Consider the following 22459-nt stretch of genomic DNA (forward strand, 5'->3'; position numbering starts at 1 on the left):
CAGATCCTTCCCCATCATTTTAATATTATAGGCTATTTTGTGTAGATTCATTACATATAATCCTAATTAAGTGCATTTAAATTCAAGGGGATGAAAGCAAGAAACGGCATCCTCAAGAATCATTGGTGTGTATACCAGTTCATGCAAATGCAAAACTTTAGCATTAAAAATCCCTGATTGCAGCTTCAACACAATGATGGGTGGGGCTTCTGGTGTACACCCAAACCCAGCAATTTTTATAAAAACATTTTTATATTGATGGCTTGAATGGCATAATGGTCTATTTCCTTTTAGCTACTCTCTTTTTTAGCAGAATAAACACATAGAGCATCTTGGACTGAGAACCTGATTGCTTCTGAAGTTTATGGTTTCAGATTTCAGAAGTTTATGGACCTTGTGCCAAAAAATGAACAATACTTCCCGCACCTGTGACACAGATGGTGGCATATTTTGTACCGTCATGCCTGCAAAGGAACTGTCAGGCTGATTAATACCCTCTTGGGTTCTTTTGATTACATTCCCTCTCGCTTCATCAGTTGCTCTCAATCACTGCAGTAACACACACACTCATAGTGGACCAACCGATGGATCTTGATGAGGACACATGATGTTGTCATGTTTTATGGTCAAACAGAGAAGATCTGCTGCTGAGAAAGCAATGTGCACCATCGTAACCCTGAAACCCTCACCTATCCTTTCATCCATCCATCTCCCCATTATCTGTCAATCCTCCACTGTTCATTTTAATAGCTAATTTGGTTTTAGATGTAATTTTAATCTTTAACGGAAATACACAATAGTTTTAGTTGTATTTTAGTCATTTGGCTATTGTTGTAGCATGCTGTTAGAGGCCGGACGCAAGTGAGTGCAATCAGCATGTGCTTTATTACAGCAAATCCAAAAAAATGTTGTGGTTGATCAGAAGTCAGCAAACAAGCAAGAGTCAAAAACAACCAGAAAACAGGAAAATAAGGCTTTGAACTTGACAAAGAAATGCATGATCAGACTTCACAAAAATTCTTTGACACAACAGGATATAAACTGGTAAATTAATAGAGGGCTATAACACAGAACAGGTGAACACAATAGGGCAACAAATGACAGAAACAAAAGCACACGAAGGACCCAAAACAAACCACATGACAAGGAAGCAGCACTTCTTGTGCTGGAAACGATTTGCGCCGAGAGGGGGAAATTTGTGACAATTGTTCGTTTTAGTCTAGATTGCGTTCTTTTTCAGTTTCCAAAATACAAATGCAATAACCTAGCTAACACATTAATTAACAGGGGGGTGGACCCCAGTGTAGGACGCCAAAAATTCCTGCAATTTAATAGACAACTTAACTAGTATGGATTCACAACATTGTGGAGATAGGATTTGCACTTTTCTAGTTGTCACAACATTACATTGTCACAACCTTACTTTGCTACAACAAAACCTAGACCCTCGTTGTGGCTATGTAATAACAACATAATTTGTTTAGCTGGGAATTTCTTAAATGTCAAATTTTAAAACTTTTTAAGACATGAATTCTTTGAAACTCGTTGTTGCATTTTGCCTGGAGGAGCTATGAACACGAAATCTTTGGAAGGAAACTAGTAGAAGCCTAACTTGCTTAGTGGACATCCCAAAACAATGAAGGTAACTAAAAATGGATAAAAAAAAAATACAAAAAAATATAAAAATTGAAAGCATTGGCAGAAAGCTGTGGTATAAGCAAAAATGATAAATGCTATTATAAGGTGCTAAGAGTAACTCTGCTTCATCGCTCCACCTGGTCGTTGATTATTTTCCTAGAACAGAATGACACGGAGTGTTTTATTCCTTACTTGAGCAGCAACCAGACTGAACTAAAAAAATGGAGTCCTATTGACGTTTTTAAAAGCACTGTCTCAGTATTTAATAAGTACGTGAACTGCGAACTGTCAGAGACTTTATCCGCAGCTTAAAATGAAAAGGAGTAACAATTAGTCCTGTTTGACGAGGGTCACCGCCGACGCGTGTTACAACAGCCGAGGGAATTGTTCCAATTAAAAAACGGACTGCGACAGCAATGATGGACAATTATCTCTCAGCACAGGAATAAAGACAACTTCATTTGTCCCTATTGAGTTTTACATACTGAAATGGCATTTATTTCATTAGACCTTGTGGCATGGCTGGAGTTCACGAGCTCAATTTCAGCCCTGCAGATGAACCAATAATGGGATTTCATTTAAAGACAGCAGATAGAGTCCTAATGAAGGGAAATTTATCATGGTTGCTTTATGGGACAAATCCTTTCTCTAATAATAGTTCATTTAGATCCATAACAAAGTGCTTGCTCATGTTGCAGCAGGACATGAAAAAGCAGCCTATTAGCACAAAAAGTTTCAGAATAAATTTCTAATGTGGTGTTTTTGCTTGCATACACACATTTCTTCGACCCCCTCATCATGTTAAAACATTGTGGGTAGATAAAATTCTTCACAACAGAAAATCTTGGAAGGTCGTACGTGGCTCTAGGAGGTCACACCGTTCTGCTAGTCAAACACACTTCTAGCCATTTGGCAGGTGGGAGGATATACATGGTGTACATAAATACATTATACATTTACTTTAAATCTAGTTCTTAAAATACACGGTTGGACTTTGACTTTATTTAACTTGTTACATAACTTTAATAGATGTGCAAAACATGTTCTTGCAAGATTTCTATTTTGCTTGTTTTAAATGTTTTGCAAGGATCCAGGGAGTTTAAGTAAGTAAATAAGTAAGAAAGTAAGTAAGTAAGTAAGCCAATTCTGATATTCTGGCACCACTAATCTGGGATGCACAAGATTTTTCCCATGAGTCTATTTTCAAAAGTACCACCTTCTTATATTCATAAATAAGTGTCCTCTATAACCAACGTGTCAAAGTCTACATATTCAGTATGAGCGAATATGCAATATGCAGCTTCCTTTCATTCAATATAAAGTAAGTACTTTATTAATTATTGTACCACAGCACTGTTCTCAAATTCTCAAATCTGATTGGCCAGAAGGTGTCGATTTATTTCAATAACAGCAGCTCTGACAGTATTGTCTCCTGCATGTGTTTGTTCTAATAAAGGATCGTTTCTATAGTAACAACTCTTTCACAGGGACTTGGTGGACACGCTGCCTAACTCAAGGCTAAAAATGAACTGATTTTAAAAACTTTTTTGTTATTTAACAGCAAAAAGCACAAATGTTGCAGTTTTAAGTAAGGAGATGTTTATTTCACATTTATGGAAGGAGTCTCTAGTGCGAGTTTCTGAAAAACAGCCCTTTTTTATAAGAAATACCTCAGTCATGTGACACGTTTTAAGTCTGTGTGATCTTTGTTCTACTGTGACACGTACACACATGATTTATGGCACTGTGGGGCAGGATAATGGCTGGTGCAATCAGATTAGCATTGATGCTTAGCTCTTTGTGTTGCACTGCGTCACTGACCACTGCTAAAGGATTGGGCAGATTTATAAATGCGCACACATATATACACTCGTCCTGATTATTCTGCATTTATACATCATCTTATAACGTTACAGACATGCAATGGACCTGCAAAGAAATTTAAAGAAATAACACTGGCATTATTTCAATAATTCAAAAAATACCAATAAATGAAAAGTGTGATAAAAATGGACTAAATCCTGCATAATTACGATTTCAGGACTTCGATTTAGAAGTGTTTGGTGACTCCTCTGAGTTTGGTCGAAATTATAGGATGTACTATAATATAACTATCAAGTGCTATTTTATGAGCTTCTCAATAACGAGTGTGGAAGCCATTTTGTTAAACCAGTGATTAATCTGTATCAATATATCAGTATAGTATCAATAATATATTGGCACTATATTATTAGATTTATTGATGTTTTCACCATCTTCTTATTCATATATCATCATATTAGACTTTTTTTTTTCTCTCTATTACGGTATATCATGTTACATTTGACAGCAAAGAAAAAAATTTTTGTGCTTAAAGGAATGTGCTTGTGTTTACTAAATTATAGAGGCCACAGGGACAGCATCATCATCATCATCATCATCATCATCATCATCATCATCGAGACCTTAAGTCTTCCCTCCTAATGCACAGGCATGTACGCTTTCAGTAACAAAACCAAACTAATGAGGGAAAAAAAACAATTCAGTAAAGTCAACTGCAGCTTTGAACTGACGTACAAGGACATTTACAACAATACACTCATTTCCAGCACTGACACACAATCAATATCTTTATTAGCATGAACTGAATGGACAAATGGACATCTTTTCTCTAGTCTCCAATCACTCCAATACACATCCACTCCACTCTGAGAGATCAATTTGCCTCCGTCCTCCGAATGACGACATTCCAGCTCATTTGTTATTTGTTAATTATGCTGAAGTGTTTGGTGACTCCTCTGAGTTTGATCGAAATCGGTTCAGATGAGTTTGTCTAAATAATAGACACACAGCCTTGATGGAATCTCCCAGGATTCCTTTTCTCTGGTGCTCATCTCACGTAAAGGTAAAAAAAAACACCATGAACGACTAAAATCTTCATCTTTACAATTAATATGTCATTTTCTACGGCATCCAAGATTCATTTTGAGTTTTATCATTTAAACTTTGATATGGTGGTTAATAGTAGCACCAGTGGGATATAGCCTTCGCTAAAAGAGAGTGATGCAGCGGCGCTTTAGGCTTTTAGTCAGTCCAGCTCCCTCACCTCCTCATCTGTACATTCTGCTCAAACGTGGCAGCTTCCAAAGCTTCAACATTCATGCTAACGCTGCCGTCAACACCTTCGCGGTCAACATCTCATAGATCGCTAGCTAGCCGTGCCGAGTCTCAGCGTAATGTCTGCACCAACGTCTCCTTTTCTTCTACACTGGAGTTGAAGTTAAATGTCACTGGAAAATGGTGAGTCCACAAAGCAGCTCATTCTTTCTAAAAAAATGATTTGGTATAAGAGGAATAAAACACTTCAGAACGTGCCGTTAAAGGAAAATAATCTACTTCAAGGTGGTAACAGTGACTCCACTTCATCACACCAATAATTTGTTGATTATTTGTCTATAACTGCCTGCTCCCAAGTGTTTTATTCCTTACTTAACATGTGACACTAACCCAGAACTGGGCCATAAAAATATCATAATACAGCAATGTAAAAATAATAGTAAACAACATTTTAATAAACTAATTCTATTAAATACAATTGCAATAAATATTTAAATATTTTTGCTTGTTTAAAGCTTGTTAATTTTACAGACAATATTAATATGCACCAATATTATACAATATGCTTCTAATTGATAATAATTTACTGTGTGTGTGTGTGTAATCATGTATTTTATACCCAGCTTTCTTCCTGCTCCTTTTCACCGGATTATGTATTATCATTAATGATAGTTTATCCACAAATCTTTATGCATAATCATAATATGAAATGCTGTGATAATTATTAAGAATTGTAAGATTTACAACAGTGAGATTGCAAATATATGCATAGTTTTTTCTATATTTTATTAATTTATAGTGAAAGTATTATGTGTATGAGTTCATGGAATATTTCTGATATGCTTCCCAAGCCAATGTACTCCATAATTCTTATTTAAATTGATTTCTTTTTTTTTTTTCCTCTGACGCAAAAACACTTTGATGTTTTTTTTTTCCCACCACAGCTGCTTTATTGGTTATTTATCAGCTTCCTGGACGTCTCTGTCTCCGAGCTATCATGCCAGTTTCATTTATGCATGACAAACGCATCCCTCCAGCGTGAATATTATAAAGCTCAAGCTTGTATGATTAGTGTTAATCAAATTCAGCACACAAACTGATTACGGCTTGATAAATAAAACGGAATCCTCCAGGAATAAATTAATCGATGCCCACCAGTCAATTCTAATTAGGTTTTTGTCACTCTGAGCTAAGGATGGCAAGGTGAAGGAAACAAATTGCTGCTGTGGATAGGTTTTCTTGCATCTCTGTTCATGTGTGAGTGTGTGAGTGTGTGTCTGAGTGTGCGAATCTCCTAAATGGGTAGCTGTAAGGTGAAAGAAACAGCTGCGGTGCCGTATCGGTTCCCGAGTGTGCCAGGTGGAAACAAGCCTCCACCATTAAAAGTGTACGTTAATTACTGTTTAATTAACCCTGGGGAAAAAATTCAGATCCATCACACCGATAGAGCTTAAGGAGCTTTATAACGTTAACATGTCACATCCAGTTCTGTCATCTGATCTACATTTCCATGATTATTAATCAGCAGCATACAGTATGAATATAATAATAAATAGAGCCATTCTGCGGGGGCCAAGCATGCTTCATAAATACCGCCCCCAGTGCCAAGTTCCTGCCAAGTTACACAAAGTTTCGTGACAGTAGTTCAATGTGAAATGCATGCTGTAATCTGCTCAGCTGATGTCGGCCGTGTTTTTTTTTATACAACTCATTCTTACTTATAAGTCCATGGAGAGATTGGCACAACTGCTCACGACACCAAATATTAGCTTATAATAATAATAATAATAATAATAATAATAATAATAATAATAATAATAATAATAAAACAATTTACATTTTGCCTTTCTCAAAACCAAGGTCTTGAATTTAATCTGAAAGTGGAAAGACAAACAGTGCTAGAAAGTTTAAGATATCCTTGCATTGAGATGTACTTAAAACGTTAAGATATTCATCTAAGGTTCAGCCTGCAAAGTTGTGAGTGACAACAGCAGAGTGGCTGCTGAAGCTGTGGTTCCCCCCAAAGTAACAGAAAAATCTTTTATCTTTCAGTTCTCTATAGAGTGCCTTATATAATTGTAAGGATTCACCCCTCTTGAACATTTCCACATTTTGTAGCATTACAAACTGAGACTGAAATCAAATTCATTGGGATTTATGAAGCATGGTGGTGGTAGCATGGAGTTGAGCATTATCCTTAGCCTCCTGGTTGCTTTTCTGCCTAATCCCCTCTCTACCCAGTTTTGGTGGATGGCCTCCTCCAGACAGAGTCGTCGTTAGGCCATATTTGTTCCATTTGTAATATTGGATTTAATGACGCTCTGAGGAAAGTTTGTTCAAAGTTTGGGATAGTTTTATAACCAAACCGTGATTAATACTTTTGCAGAACTTTCCGTTCGGCATGGGTTTTTTATTCTGAGCAAATCAAAAAATCATAATCCAAATCCAGAGTAAAACACAGGTAGGATGAGTTATAACCCATAATCAGAAACAAGGGGAAACAGGCAAGACTCTAAACCAGGAAAATGTGAATCTAGAAAATACTTAGAATCACAGCAATCAAGGCCAGGATTTTCAAACTTTGAAACAAAAGCATGATAAAACTTTGCAAAACAGACATTGACACAATGGTGTATAAAAAGACAAACCAGTCAGAACAACAAAACAAATACATGGCATTTGTCACCATGGCAACGAGATATGATGGGGGGGGGGAAACCATGGCACTTCAATGCTTTTAACTGGATAAAAACATTACTCAGCTAGTGTGCAGCATCTGGTGTTCATTTTACTGCAGTAACACAAAATCAACTTCCTCTCTCTAAAAATATGCAAGGGACAAAATTATATGAAAAAGAAATTTTCCCAGGACATCTGCCTGGTTTTCAGTCAATACTATTTAAACGTATGTCACATCGTACTTATGACTTTCAACTCACAGTTCAGTGGAACTCTCGAAGGCAGTGTAAGGACACTGGAAGTGTTACAAGATTGTGTGTATTAACTTCTTCACTTTCCATTCCATAATCGAATGTTGTGTAATTTCACATAAAAATTGTCCATTTGGGAACCATTGCACCTGGCCAATCACATAAAATGTCACTGGGTGCACTTTTTACCTAATGAGGTACAGGTGGAACAATGCTACTTTTTTAAAACTTTTTTTTATATATATAAAAAAGGTTTATATCTCCACAAAAAAGGGCCACAATGAATTTGTTTCTTGTGTATTCCATAATAGTTGAAATGTCAGGAGAAGCGAGATACAGAGAGACCCAGTGGCATGCTAAAGGTTGCCATGTCATGTGCCGTCATTGCCAATCACTATGGATTAAAGCTGTGTTCTGATTATAAATCATTTTTCAGCAGACCAGCCATCATCACCCTCTCCTGAACTTTGACCCCACAGAGCACTAATGTGACACCATGGATCAGAATATCAATAGACGAGGTGACCATCTGCCTGCTAATGGTTAGTAAATTGTTCAGGCTCTTCTGCTGGATCTAATACAGATTCAGAGATTCACTGGCTCTGTGATTCGGAATCAGACTTTCAATGGCTCTGTGATTCATATTCAGAGATTCACTGGCTCTGTGATTCAGAGTCAGATATTTACTGGCTCTATGATTCATATTCAGAGACTCAGTGGCTAAATGATTCCTATTCAGACATTCATTGGCTCTATTTTTCATATTCATAGATTCACTGGCTCCATGATTCAGATTCAGAGATTAACTCCCTCTATTATTCATATTCAGAGATTCAACGGCTCTGTGATTCAGAGTCAGATATTCACTGACTCTATGATTCTAATTCACAGACTCACTTTTACTGGCTGTATGATTCATATTTGGAGCTTCATTGGCACTCTGATTAAAATTCAGAGATGCACTGGCTCTATGATTTAGATTCAGAGATTCACTGGCTATATGACTCAGATTCAGAGATTCACTGGCTAAATGATTCCGATTCAGAGATTAACTACCTCTATGATTCATATTCAGAGACTCACTGCTTCTGTGACTTAGATTCAGAGTTTCAGTGGCTCTTTGATTCAGATATTCACTGACTCTATGATTTAGACTCAGATATTCAACAGCTCTATGATTAAGATCCAGAGATTCACTGGCTATATGACTCAGATTCAGAGATTCACTGGCTCTCTGATTCAGAAGTTTCTGGCCATCTCATTAACTGCTTCTCTGTTTCTTTCCTACTGTCATTTCCTCGTGTCTTCGCTTCTCCCTCTGAGGATGTCAGGAAGGTATTCAATAATGGAATTCAAGGAAATAGGAATCGACGCCACACATTTTCCACGAGGCGTCCTTGCTCACTGAAGCATCACTTATTGATGACTTGTTAGCCAGCTGTATGGCCTGTCACCGGGAGTAATGCACAACATGATTACACACTGAATTAACATCAATCACAACATTATTAGTGGCTCTCTTTGGTTCTCCGAGTGTCGATGTTTTAATGATTCAGAGTGAGAGACTCATTAGCGACTCAGACTCATTCAGATTCAGTTCCAGACCATTTTTTTATTCATCCATTTTGTCCTATTTTCACCTGGTTGTTACTCTCATTTAGGATTTCAGTCCAACAAAAATCCTGCTGTTAATATTGTGCCAAGCTGTTTAAAAAGTAGCGAATGAAATACTCTGTGCCATGCTGTTAAAGGAAAATAATCAACAATGTGGTGTGAGTGGTGTGATTTAGTGGAGCTACGGTTACAACCCGAAGTGGATTAATTTTCCAATAACAGCACGTCCTGAAGTGTTATACCACAGTAATTTGTCAAAGAGTACAATTTTAAATTTATTAATGAACAACATTGTGCTTTTTATCCATTTATGGTTACACTTAAGGTTGTGGATGTTATAAAACACGTTAATTATAGCAGCTAGGAACAGTTGACTCAACAGCACTGTGGTGTATAATTTCTTTCCAAATGCAAATACCTTTAAAACAACTCTATTCTAATAGGTTTCATGCTAGCATTTCATATGGAAATGAAATATGCAGATGAACTTGGGTCTGCTCTGTCACTTCTTAAAGTGATTTGATCAGCACCAGAATTAGTGAAGGTTATTTTTTTCTGCTTTTCACTCTGAGAACATAGCGACCATTCATACGTTCATTTTTCTCAAAAATCTTTTAGCTTCGCCTGTTATAAAGTGCTGTGCCGCAGCCACCATGAGGCTACTTAACCTTTAAAAGGAGCTTCATGAAGCTTTCCAAACTATCGCAGCACTTTAGGCAGTGCTTAAAATAATATTCCCCCAGCTCCGAGTAATGCTATAATGATTATTTAGGCAGTTCTCCAACAGCTGGGCAGTCTAATGAATACTATTCATTTCAGCCACGGATTAATCTCTTTAGTCTCTCTTTGTGCAGTTATCCATATGGCACCGATATTATGTTCTCATTTAGACTCAGTCTTTTAGCCTGCCTATATTTAGAGCATCGGTTTCTTTTCTTTTATGGGCTGGAGTTTGTTAAAGCTCTAGTGTGGATGCCCAGCTGGGGAGGAAAATCCATTTGGATCAATAGAAGGGATTTCTTCAAGAACATGACAGAAAATGCAACACTAATACAAAGAGAGCAATAGAACTGCAGTATAGTAGTGAAAAGGACAGACACTAACAATGCATGAAGTAAGGAATGAAACACTGCGTGTTGTACGGTTATAGGAAAATAATCAACGACAGAGTGGTGTGATGAAACGGAGTTATTGCTGCCATTCTGAAATTGATTCCTTTTCCATTCCTTCCTTCCGTTTTCTCCATTTCTAGCTGTGGAACGTCCTCAAAGACAAATTAATTCCTGTTATCGCTTACGTTATAGCAGCTGTAAACTGTCATTCCTTCATCAGCATCTCTCTCTCTCTTTTCTTAATCTCTCTTGAAGTGAAGAAAACCAAGAAAAATAGTTGCAAACTCATCTGTTGTGCTAACAAAGCGCTGACACTGGAGACTCCTTCCATAAATGTTAAGTCTGTGTCCTTGCAGAAGCCTGTCTCTGTTTACAGAGTTAGTGATGATCAGCATATCTGCAGGTGACCTATCCTCAATAAGGAGAGGAAATAATGAAATTAAAAGTAAATATTAAAAAAAAAAAAATGGTGCAAGTCTAGGTTAGGGGCAAGAAATAACACTAATACTAGAGTGGTTTTTTTTTAGATGTAATTTACTAATAAACTTCATCCAGAAGCAGTTGTGAGAGGTGATTATCTCGTAACAGGTGGATATTATTCCCTGAACTCCCCCTGAGGCTGAAGTTAATAGCTTAAACGAACTGCCAAAATGAATTCCATCATATTTGACCTTTATTTTTTTCAGCCAACACTTTATTAATTCACAGGAGAGAGGTTTGGGAAACGCACGCAGGTTTCAAGAAACTTAAAAAAAAAAAAAAACCTTGGAACTTGGAACTGAAAAACTTCTTAACTTCCCTCACTTGTCTCAATTGCATGACTGTCAGCACCCAGAAGGCTCCTCTTTCAGCAGTAATGATATCTTCGCTCTTTTCTTTAACATTATTGTACCCTCCTTACTTAAGAACCTTAGCCTCCTTCACCTCAATTACATCTCCGTTTGTGCATTTGGTGCAGGCTTTTATCAAGCACGGAGCTGTTATAATGATACGAGGACCACTGAATGGAGAGGAGCTGGAGGAAGAATCACGAATGAACTCACACACACTCTCAGAGAGCTCAACACGGGGGTTGGAGTAAATGCTGGTGCTCTGAAGTGCTAGAAAATCTAGTCACGAGCCAGTAAAATGATGCAAGTTGAAGAATTTAGATGTAATCGTGTATTAAGAGTCATCTAGCATCTTAAAGTATAACTGATGTAACGGTAAATTGATTGAGTCCGCTGGTAGGTCAAGCTAAAGACCAACCAGTCAGGATCTTATAAATAAACAGAAACCACTTAAAGTTATTCCTACCCTCAGAAAATGGGGGAAATAAATGAAATGTATTCATCAGTATGACTGTGAGACATGATTTGATCAGCACGAACGCTGACTCAGCAGGAACACAACTCATTTCCTTCACTCTTTCAGCATCGCTCTCTATAACACGAGACTGATTTATATCTCCATCTACACTTTAAAAACAGACATTTCTAGAAAAGTCTTTTGCAGGGTTATCTTTTTCTTTATATCTTTATTGCTTTCAGAGATGTTTCTAAAGAAAACTTTTTTTTTTGTAAAAGATTTCTAATAGAACCCTTTTTGTGTAGAGTTTAGACTAATCTTTCAAGTTAAGTTGATCCTCACTTCATCAAGAAGGATTAACCCTTTCATTCAGTATCTACATTTATAGCTCATTGATTTAAGGCAGTTTTTAAAGGAAAATATAAGATGTAGATCAACTCCTAATCACTTGAGACAATTACGGCATTATAATCTAAAATAAATAATTTTTTTTGCTTGCTAGACAATTTGTCGTTCTAAATGCTGGATATATCTGATATATTGTTATAAACTTTCTAGAAAAAAAAAAAGATTAATAGATTAATATTTCAGACTCCAATGAACACCTTCACTGAACATATTTTTTTAAACATACTTTAAAAAAAAAGATTACACTCTAAAATCAGCTATATATTTGCGACAATCTTAAACTGCATAAATGTTGTACATGTCAAAGAATATTGTTATATTTTGTATAATTTTGGTCATCTTCAGACCTGAATGTTACCAAGTTTGGAACATTTTTTTAAATGTCAGGTTTGTTTTATCCTTTTTTTTTTTTTTTTTTAAAGACAATCCATTTGCTTTTTTCCCCTAAAAGTCAAAATTCAGTGCAATTTTACATACCATCTAAAGAATCTGGAGATATTTATTTTTTACCTACTTTTTGCATGAAAGGGTTAGAATGAACATCAAATTGGAAAGAGAGTTCTAATTTCCTCCTCTGCTTTGCTCTACATTTCTGTCCATAATTCAATGCAATTTCACAATGTTTGGATTCAGATGGAGTCTATAAAAGAGATCATTCATTATGAATAAGGTCTTTATGAACTTCGGTGAAGTGTCCTGCTTGTGGAGGAGATCAGAAAGTCAGGAGCTTTCCTCTGCTGCCATCTAGTGCCATAGATAACAACTACACTGACTTCCATCTGTCACGATGCGAAGCCATGATGCTGGAAGTCAGTGATGCAAAGATGCAAAGCCATGATGCTGAAGCTACTAGCTGGTGTCGCTTGTAGTTTGTCTCTTATGGCCGTGTAGGTTTAAAAACATTGCTTATGAGCTTATTAACGGCTTTCACAACTCTCTAGTTAGTCCAGAACCTTCACGAGCCTCCACTGTTCTTCAGATGTGTGAGTGGGGAACTGAAGAAACGTCGGACCACACGCACCGCGGGATAGGACCAAAGAATCATTCGAACCGTCTGTTGCATTAACGTGTCATATATAATTTGCATAGTAATCGCTCATTGCGCTGTCACAAAATATATTTCATATAAATCTCAGTATACGTACATTAAAGGTTCCATCAGTGATTTTGGCATAATCTGAGAATACACAATTATTGTTCCCTTCAAAGCCACACCCCCAAAATATGCAAGAACTGACATTCGATATGACTAACAGCAGAGTAAAGACACCTCCTTGTCCTGATTGGTTGGATGTCGGTGGTCCTCCTCATGTGTTTTTCTTCCGATTATCACCTGAGGCTTCACCGAAACCGAGTTTTTCCTCTACGCAGAAATGCACTGACCTTTTTTTATTCAGTCAAAATATCTAAACAGTGTTCAGACCCATCTTTAATATTATTATTCTTTGCCTGACTATAATGTCTTTGTGACGCTGTTAATTATTATCTTAAATAAGCACACACACACACACACACACAATGTTTTTTTTTGACAATATGAGAAAGATCATAGTTCATGAATGTGCAGGATACGACATCAACCACAAGGAGGACTCGGCTTGTCATAAATAATATTTAATTTTTTTTTTTCAGTATGAGTGCCTCGCTCTATATATACACATATATATAAATATATAAATGTAAGATAATAATCAGTCTTCTGACAGCTCACTTATTATTTCAGCCAATGCAGTGGCTTAGAAAATAGAACTCTATATAATATAGTGTATATATAATATAATATAATATAATATAATATAATATAATATAATATAATATAATATAATATAATATAATAGGAAAATATATTTTTTGCAGAAATATTATACACCAACTGAAAAAAGCAGAACTGTATGCTACATGTTGTATGTTACAAAATAAAATGCAAAGAAGAAAAAACAAATTAAAGTAATTTTTAAAAGAGAAATCAACATGCATCATGTAAATACTGGAACGATTAAGTAAGAAATAAAACACTCCGTGTCATGCAGTTATAGGAAAATAATCAACATCAGGGTGGTGTGATGAAGCGGAGTTACTGCTACTAATCTATAGCTGATTATTTTTCATTCCTCTTACGCCACAGGAATTTGTCAACAATTACATTTTTTTTAATTAAAGAACAACATCATAGTTTGTATCCATTTATAGTTACATTTAATTATTTATGTCCTGCTAGCTCTTATGTTGCAGCAGCTGTAAACAGTTCCGTCACCAGCCTCTCTTTTGTCTATCGCAGCTTCTTGAGAAAGCACAATGTGTGTCCTGAAGATGTCAGAAAACTTAAAGCTTCACCTCTGACTGTTACAAAGCTCTGACACTGGAGACTCCTTCCCTAAATGTTAAATAATCTCCTCCTTCTTCGCCATATCATCAATTACGCAATATGAAGCATCACCCATACAAGTCCCTGTGCATGAGTTGTTACCACGGAAACGATAATATATTAGAATGTATTCACATACATCTATGATTAGATCCGATTTGACCAATCAGAATCGAGAATGCGACAATGCTGGGGTAAAAGATAGCAATTTGAAAGAAAAAAAACACCTTTCCGAAATGTTCCATTCCATCAGTATTTTCGTCAGATTTGTCGGAATTGATCTAACGTCCTGTTTGCTGTACGTTTGCACAAATCTGGCAGTGTGAAGAAGGCAGTTACTTAGTAGTGACACCATCTGTCCAGCTTTCTTTTTCTCTTCCAGTGAAGATAAACAATTCTCTTTGATTTGCACACACACAGTTCCTTACACACACACACACACACACACACACACACACACACACACACATACACATACACATACACACATTAAACCCCTGTCACAGCCTGTTCTGGGGTAAATTATGCTCTGTGTCTGTGTCTGTGTGTGTGTGTGTGTGTGTGTGTGTGTGTGTGTGTGTGTGTGTGAGTGTGTGCTCTTTGCAAAACTGCTCATGCTGAAGAAAGTAAAGAACGTGGAGATCAAATCCAGTTCACATTGACGTAGAACACTACTAAGTATGCACAGAGACCAGAAGATGGACAGATCGAGAAGAACAAAAATGCAAAACGAGGAGCAGCACTACATATTCCATGTAAAAGGGACTAAACAAAGAGCAGCCGCCTCCATCCTCCAGCCACCCTCCCTTCCTCCCTTCACTCACTCCCTCCTTCACTCACTCCCACCCTCCCTTCTCTAGCACTTGCTAAAAATATTTCTTTTTTTTTTTTTTTTTGAGCAATGCTTGTGGATCGCCTTTGATCCGCGCGCCACTTGGGGCGCCGTGCGTCATCTCTGACGTCATCTGAGAGTCTGAGGGAGAGAAAGAGAGAGAGAGACGCTCTCTCAGTGGAGGTGGACCGCCTCGGCCTTTATGAATGAACAGAGGAAAAACAGCAAAAATATTTAACCCTTCTGTTCTGTCCGGGTTTAAACCAGCTCGTTGACAGAAAATTTCAATTTTCTGGAGTATTCTTTGGAGCATGCATGATTTTTATGAATATTACACATTCTGTCCATCTCTTTCAGTCCAATGCAAAAGTTTATACCCCCCAATAGTGTCTAGGTGGGAAAAAAAAGGAAATGGAAAAAAAAGGAAATGTGGGTGACATTTTGCCATGATCCTTTCAGTTTTCATGACCTGATTTTAAAAAAGCAGAAAAATGTCAAAAAATTATTTTACAACTGAGATAATCCAAGAAGTATCCAGAAGCTGTTCAGAGGTTGGACATATTGTTAAAGGCAAATCTTAAAAGAATACTTTTATCATATTCATGAAGATCATTTAGATTTTTTTTTCTTGCATGATTAATATCTTTACCAAAATTTTCATCTATTTGACCATTTTTCTTTTTTGTAAAAAAAAAAAAAAAAAAAAGGAATATTTCTGAAAACACTCTAAATGCTTTGTTGCTATAAATTTTAATGCTCTACAGTAGCAGCTCATTCACACCATGCCATCATGTTTTATTCCTTATTCGTCCTTGTTTAATTTTGTCCCAAGTGTCTGCAGATGTTTGCGGCCAACTTTTGTGTGTTGGGTTTCATAAATATTAATTATTTTGCTGATAATCAGTGGTCAAATTGCAAAATAAGAAATATGCAAAAAAAATGACAAGGTTTGGAGCTAATAAAAAAAACTGTTTTTAAATTGCTCTGTAATTTCTAAAAATAAAAATCAATCAATCAAGTAATCTATAAATTATAATTATAGAATTATAACAAATATGCATGTATATAATTTATATGTTACAATAGTGTTGGGGTAAAACAGAAAAAAGGTTAATAGGACAGCTTATTAGTGTTAATTAGTAAACAGAACTCTGTGTGTGTGTGTGTGTGTGTGTGTGTGTGTGTGTGTGTGTAGAATCATTTACATTTACATATGTACATGCTCACATGCGGATAATGTGATTAACTGCTGTGTTAACTAATTAATTCCTCAATCAAAGCTCCTAATTCAATTATCCCGAATCAAACGGAATTCCACGGACAAACCTGAGCCTCTGACAGGAATCCGAATGATCCCATGACACACTCGGAACTCTTTCGACACTTTTCCTCAACTGCACTATAATTATCCCCTGAAATGAACTAATCGGAAAGCAGTCGATATCAGGATGACTGCGTAATCAGATACAGATCTAAATGTAACTCAACACACACACACACACACACACACATGCTGTTACTTGGCAACAACACTGTTACCAAGAGACTGATTGCAAGGGATGCTGGTTTCCATGGTAACGGCGGTGGCTGAGTCATCCGCAGTGCAGCATGGTGAGCCGTTTAAGTTCCGAAAGTCACACTGAAAGCATCTCTTACATCACACACCAGGATGAGATCTGCCACAGCACCCTCAACGCACATCGTGTACGGTGTGTGTATGGTGACATGGCGCTAACAGTCGAACGTACACACTCGGCCATCAACACACTCACTACATAACATCACATCTAGTTACTGTACCAGTTTACACGTAACCAAGTCACTGTTCGTCAAATGACAGGTTTACATTAACACATTCGTTCTAATATGTTTCCATAGTAACAGCTCATTCACAGGGACTTGTACAGCAGACGTTTAACATAAACTGTTTTAAACACTGTGTGTAATTGTTCAGAGTTGTTTTTTGTAAGGAGATGTTTATTCAAGATTTATTAACGATGTCTCCATTGTCAGTACTTTGTAACAGTATGTTTTGTCGTATGTTGTAAAGTTGTAAGGTTTGTTGTAAAGTTACGTTTTGTACTATGTTGCAAAGTGGTAAGGTTTTGTAATATGACGTATGTAGTGTGCTGTAAAGTTTTGTACTGTAAAGTTGTTCCATTTTGTAGTATGCTGTAAAGTTAAGTTTTGTAGTGTGCGGTACAGTTATGCTTTGTAGTATGTTTTAACATTATAAAGTTTTGTAGTGTTGTACCATTAAATTTAACAGTATGCTGTAAAGTTGTTAAGTTTTGTCGTATGCAGTAAAATTTTCTAGTGTGTTGTACAGTTAAATTTTGTAATATGTTGTAAAGGTGTTAGGTTTTGTAGTATATTGTAGAGTTACATTTTGTAGTGTGTTCTACATTTATGTTTTGTAGTATATTGTAACATTATAAAGTTTTGTAGTGTGTTGTAAAGTGGTTATGTTTTGTAGTATGTTGTAAAGTTGTAAGGTTTTGTAGTACGAGATTTGTAGTGTGTTGTAAAGTTGTAAAGTTTTCTAGTATGTTGTAAAGTTCTTAAGTTTTGTAGTATGCTGTAAAGTTAAGTTTAGTAGTTTATTATAATATTATAAAGTTTTGCAATGTGTTGAACAGTTATGTTTTGTACTACGTTGTAACGTTGTAAAGTTTTGTAGTGTGTAGCACAAGTTTTGTAGTACATTTTGTAGTTTGTTTTGTACTAGGTTGTAAAGTTGTATGGTTTTGTAGTGTGTTGTAAAGTGTTGTGATTTCATAGCATGTAAAGTTGTTAAGTTTTGTAGCATATTGTAAAGGTTTTAAGTTCTAAAATTATGAATGTTGTAAATTTACATTGTGTACTATATTGTAAGGTTTTAGTAGTTACACATTTTAGTTACAAATTTTATAGTATGCTGTCAAGTTGTATGGTCTGAAGTTTTGTTGTTATGTTTTGTTGTACGATTTCATGAAATCTCTCTGGTATCATTCAAATATTAAAGAAATAAAAAAAACATCGAGGCCAGTCTCATACTGTCACGCCACTCAGAGCAGAGGTATTTGTGATTATAATGAACATCATAAACATTTCTTATATTGCAGCATGCAACAATATCTTATAATGCAACATTTCTTATATTGCAGCATGCAACAATCCATAATGCATAATAAACCTAGCTATAAAGTATAATACACTTTCATAAATAGTTATAACAATTTGTATAATGCCTTATGAATGCATTATGATATTTATGATATGAATGTATTCATAGTTCCTTTTAACTATGACCTCCATATGAAGAGTTACTGTTACATATCAGCAATTACATAGAAACGAGAACATATTAGAACAAGAGCATTAATATAAATATGTGTTTTGCAGCTGCACTACTGTCAGAGCTGCTGTTATAGGAAATGAATCAACACCTCCTGACCAATCAGAATCCAGACATGGATGCCTCTTCTCTGAGCCTCCTGTATCTGCTCTGCACACACACACACACACACACACACACACTTCTCCAGCCACATTTTTATCGTTGGTGGTTTGATTTGACTGCCAAACGTAGGAGAGCAGTGCCAGGTGCAAACGCTTCTCAGTTCTACACTTAACACTTTTTGCATAATTTTCCAGCTCGGCGCTGTCGTTAGATAACGCACTCACCGAGGACAAAAATAAAACGCCTAATCACACACGCTCTCTCATTATCCTTATATAGTACTTATATAATCGGTTTTGCCTTAAGGTTCCTTTTCAAACACTGTCATGTAGTTGATTGTGAGAGAAAGGTGGAAAATATGGGCTGAAACCCTTGTGCTTTGTGTTTTTATTGCTAAACCATAAAAGCCCGAACGTCTACCTTTTCGCACCGACGTGTGCCCTAATCTGGCGTAAACACAGCTTTATGACAATCCCCAGGCCTGTCGTTAATTTGTGTGCTGTTGTGGAGCGGGGCTGATAATAAGCAGAGCCATTGTGTGGTGTGTGTGTGTAGGGAGTAGAGGGGGTGACCCCGGCTCTCTCACACTGGCACCACTCTCACTCAGGATGAATCCCAAGTGGCTCACTAGTCTTGCTATAAGTGCACTACATTAGCAGGGAAATAATGGCTTCTGCGTCTCATGTATATACATGTACACTTAGACAGAAGGCTTGTAACCCCCACGGTTATAAAGGGTCCATACAATTCCCTGTTTATTTATTTATTTAAAATGAAAAGATCATTATTCGCCAGCTCTAGGATTTGTTCGTCAGCTGATGAAAGCCAGCAAGTCACACTTGTATCCATTTCTTTTTCCACTCTAAAACAGCTGCTGATTCTAAGAAAGAATCACAGCTGGAAATTAATTAATCGGATATGAATTTTTTTAACGTGGTCTAATTGTTTGCATGACGAGAGCCAGTTAATAAGCATGGACTTGGAAAAAAAAAAACCATACAGCTATAATGCAGATGTAATGATCACTTTTGGTACAAATAATTATTAATCTAAAGCCGAGGGAAGTGTCTGTGGAACCAAAATAATTACAGCAGTAAAATCTTTCAATTTATGTCAAATATCTGAAGTTGCAGGTTTATTAGTTCTGAACCTGTATGTTTAATACACTAGTGACTCCACGTATCTGATTCCTTTTCCCATAATTATTAGCAATACAAACAATATATTTTAAAATTGGGATAAAAAAAATCCTTTCTTCTGTAAATGTTAAAATAAAAAAAATAATAATATTCCTGCGTTTTATTATTACAAATTATATTAATAAATAAACAAATAAATAATTTAAAACAATTAATTCACTGGGTAGAATTAAGCCAATTTATAAAAATCATAAATTAGAAAAAGTTAGAAAAATCATTTTAGTATTCCACAATAGTTCCACTCTCAAAAACAAACAAACAAACAAACAAACAAACACATACATACATACATAAATAAATAAATACATAGATAGATAGATAAATAAATAAATAAATTTTTATTCAATTCATATGCTATAAAAAAAGGAACAAAAAATCATATTGTTCCAATCAAACAAGTATATATGACAAGTATATAATAATGAATGAAGGAATAAATGAATTCATAAATAACTTCATCTGTCTGAAAAATTAATTATAATGCATTTTAATATTTTTTGTCATTTTAGTAAAAACAGTGTTAGTATTGTTTCAGTTTAAAACATGAATAATAAATCTGCTGGACAAAATTATTTTAGAATATGGTTTCACTTATAGAAAATATTATTAATAAACAAAACAAACAAAAACAAACAAACAAACAACTAAATAATATGTAGAATTAAGAATTAAGAAATTGAATATGTTGGAAAAATATGATATTAGTATTGTTCTGCTTAAAATAAGAAATAATCAAATGAATGAATGAAATTCTGAGTCAAATCTATCATAAGGGTTGCTGCATCAGTAACAAATGACCTAGCAATAAAAAAGACAATCCCATAATCCCCTTTTCTAGAAATTTGAGATACCACGACCCCCCATCCCCCCCACCACACACACTCACACACCATACACACACACACACACACACACACAGCATGCACACACCCCCTGCATTGATGCATTATTAAGAGGGTGTACTTCTCTCTGCACCCCTCTCCTAACTCCTAACATCACCGAAAATCCCTTCATTATTCATGTCGCGTGAACGCGCAGCGCTCTCTAACAGGCGTATAGGATTTCTGCGTGCATTGTGCACGCGCTGTCCAATGGCGGAGGCGCGAGCTGGGGGCGAGTGGGTGCGAGCGCGAGCGCGAGCGCGCGCGCGCGGGTGACGAGCTATAAATAGAGCAGCTCTCTCTTTGTGGAGGAGCGCGCGCACTGCATGCATAACAAGGTAAAGGTGGAGCAGGAGAGTTCAGTTCATCTGCTGTAATTATTATCAATATTATTAACAGTATCCAATATTATTACATGTTTAGAGTAATTATACATGTATTTATCAATATTATGCTCCATATTGTGTTACTGTTGATATGGTGAAGTCTTCTGTAAGGAATATTTAGCATTTATGGAAGGAGTCTCCAGTGTCAGCGCTTTGTAACAGTCAGGGCTAAACAGCGATAACTTAAAGTTTACGCGCTGAGGTTTCTTGCTAACATGACAAGCTGTGTTTTTTTTTTTTTTACGTATTAACTTCACGAAAGTGAAAAAAGAGAGGCTGGTGATGGAACGATTGTTTATAGCTGCTATAACGTGAGGGAGAACAGGATGTTATGTAACTATAATGTATATGTAACTATAAATGGATAAAAAGAATGACTAGTTCATTAATAAATAAAATGATTGTAAACATTGACAAATTGCTGTAGTATAAGAGGAATAAAACACTTCATGATGTAAAAACAGTCAACTTCAGTGTCGTAACTTTACTCTCCTTCATCACACCACTCCATCGTTGATTATTTTCCTACAACTGCACAACACTGAGTGTTTTATTCTGTACTCAAGATACAGTAAGGAATGGCTAAAAACGTACACACAAACACAAACTATCACACTACCCGAAGACGTTGTTATGATACATGATATGTATCAGGACGTATTATTTTGCTGGGGTTTTGCTAAGAAAGCACCAACAAGGGGAACTATAAGTACAACTATAAAACATACAGGGTTTTTTGTTATTGTTGTTGTTTTTGTCTTTTTTTTTTTTACAAAGAAATATCAGGTCAGTTGTTTGTAGCTTTGTAGGCCCATTCTTCACATTTTCACAGATCTACCTCCAGCATCTTCTGTATGTTCTTTATCCTCATATCTGCTCTAAATTGATCAGACTGCCATCTTAAAATGAAGTTCGGACATCATTACAGTTGTTTAGGGTTGTTTTGTCCACTTTTCATTTTGGAATTTAGATGATTTTTTGTAGAAATTAGATGATTTTTTGTAGATAACTACTAATGGAAGTCACAGTGGCTTAGTGGTTAGCACTGTTGCCTCACAGCTGCAGGGTTGGGGGTTTGAATCCTGCCTCTGCCGTGTGTGTGTGTGTGTGTGTGTGTGTGTGTGTGTGTGTGTGTGGCATTTGCTTGCTCTCCCCACGCTTCAGGGATTTCCTCTGGGTACTCCAGTTTCCTCCCCCAGTCCAAAGACATGTTGTAAACTGATTGGGATTTCAGTCCTTTGTAGGATAAGCAGTACAGAGGATGGATGG

The 22459-nt window shown here is 36.2% G+C and overlaps 1 long non-coding RNA gene across 1 annotated transcript in view; it reads right to left on the bottom strand.

The window, feature by feature from the left end:
* Positions 1-22459, bottom strand: part of LOC128319751 (uncharacterized) — a 51198-nt gene that overhangs the window by 8644 nt on the left and 20095 nt on the right. The gene's annotated exons all lie outside the window — the stretch shown is intronic.

Source organism: Pangasianodon hypophthalmus, chromosome 13 (genome assembly GCF_027358585.1).
Source record: "Pangasianodon hypophthalmus isolate fPanHyp1 chromosome 13, fPanHyp1.pri, whole genome shotgun sequence".
NCBI classification, from domain to species: Eukaryota; Metazoa; Chordata; class Actinopteri; order Siluriformes; family Pangasiidae; genus Pangasianodon; species Pangasianodon hypophthalmus.